Consider the following 2370-nt stretch of genomic DNA (forward strand, 5'->3'; position numbering starts at 1 on the left):
TTTCAAGAGACTCACTTTTACTAGATTATCATAAACCTTATTCATTCATTCATGTGTGTGTACATGTGAGAAAGCCTTTCACATAAACACCTTTATACAACACATATTCATACCTTGCTAATCATACACTTTGCATGCATAATAAGATGTAAGGGTGCATATAAGAGTTAACCTTTCAATAGACACCATAACACATCATATTCATAGCTATACATGTAGAGTGTGTGTGTGCGCATATTGGTCCTCATAGTGACATATTAGCAACAACATTGATATTGAGTGCTCTTCCCTTAAAGGGATCACAACACATTCACAATGTCCCCAATTCATGAGCAATTCACATATAAAGCCCTTAGGGATTCTAGACTACACACCCACACTTCATCATAGGAGACAAGGACACATTCAACATTGAATAGGTATTCCTAACATGTATATGATCAAACATTCATATAGGGGTCATATAGATAGGGGTCATTCCACAATAGTACCTAACATAATCAATCATGTAGACCACACCTTATCCCTAACATTATCATTCACATTATACTCCTCATCATCAACACACTTTAAACATCATGCTAGCATTGAGGATAACATATGCATCATAATCATCATAGCATAACTTCATAAACATATGCACCATATCATCAATTCACTTCACCTCTATTGCCTTCAAGGCCATGATCTCAACATGCATAGATGGACAAGAAGTGAACACCTCCACCATAAGTGGACCAAACCACCCCACATCAATTCTCATACGGTCAACTTACCAATTCTCCAAGCCATGATCACCATGGATCAATCCTCCACAATTCATAATCAATTGACATAGGTAGAAATAGGAATCAACAATGTAATTCAATATCATAAACATAGTCTAAGTACAATTCCATAAACAAAGGGACCAGCCCATAACTTTGCCCATAAGGCCATACTCCTCAACTCATCAATATACCAACAATTCAACATGAATAAGTGTAGATAATCATAAGAAACATCAATACAATCTAATCTAAACATAAGTTCACCAATAGAGATCAGATTCACAAAGACCCACATCATAGGCCAATTTTTGAGAATTTGGGGATCATGGGTTCTCCCAGAATTCCTTTGAAAATTGTCTTAAAAACATTAATTCCACATTAATTCATCAATAGAATGATTTAGAAAATAGTTTGGCAAGAAACCCATGTTTAGATTGAAAATTGGGAATTTTGGTCTTTGAATCACTTTAGAAAATCTTTGATAGAAATCCTTGAATGAGAGGTTATTCAAGAATCAAGAGTCACCATACCTTAATTATTGAAGACCCATGAAATTGAAAAAGAAATCAGTTGAAAACCCATCTTCTAGCTTGAGCTTCATCAAGGTCAATGAAGTTTTTGAGAGAATCTATTTTGAGAGGGAAGGGTCAATTTGAAGAATGGGGTCTAATTTTAGGTTTTGGGGTTTTAACCAACTGAAAATACCCTAAAATAGGTAGAATAACCGTTTATAATAATTTCCCAAAGTACCCAAACTACCCCTCACTTAGTTGGACCTTTTTAAATAAGTCAAACTTGAGTTTTATTTTTGCAGATTTCGTCGAGAAACAAGTTCGCGATGCGGAGGTGTTCCTACAAGTTTTCTGGAAATTAAATTTGAGACAGTAGAGTCCGCAACATGTCCGCGACGCGAACCAAACATTTGGCCCTTGGTGGAGCTAGTCCGCGACGCGGACATGCTCCCTCCAAGCACAACTTCAAGCTGCCTTGGCAGCTTGCTTGGCCAAGGTTGGGGTCCTCCTCGGAGACCCATAGGGTGGGCCCCGGGGTGTCTTATCTGAACGTTTTGACCCTAAAAACATTCATTAAGACACTAGGGTCACCTCCATTGATTTTAGACTCCAACCAACACTTAAAAACATGAACAACATACTAGAACACACAACGTATTGGTCGTCCCTTGACGTTTGACTTCCAAACTCTTTATAACTGACTTAAAAGGATATTATACATTATTTTGACAAGGTATGAATGCAACAACCCATGTGAGGCTCTACTTTATCCTACTTTATTTTGAGGGTCGTTACAGAGGGCATGATGGAACTTTTCGAAATTAATTAGGGGTTAAGTGGTGTCATATTATGTTTGTTTAGACCACCTATATAAAGACCTTAGATCCCTAAACTAAGTCAATTAAGTGACTTCAATTCACCAAAAAGAACCCAACTCCCCTTCAAATATTCTCACTCTAGAAAGTGAAGAAGAAGAAGAAGAGAATCAAGATAGGTCAAGTCAAGACTCCATTATTGCAAGCTTTGTGAGGATTTATAATCAAGGTAGGGTTCCTTCAATACTGTGGGTTCAGTTGAGTATGAATCCA

This window comes from Solanum stenotomum, chromosome 1 (genome assembly GCF_019186545.1).
Source record: "Solanum stenotomum isolate F172 chromosome 1, ASM1918654v1, whole genome shotgun sequence".
Taxonomy (NCBI): Eukaryota; Viridiplantae; Streptophyta; class Magnoliopsida; order Solanales; family Solanaceae; genus Solanum; species Solanum stenotomum.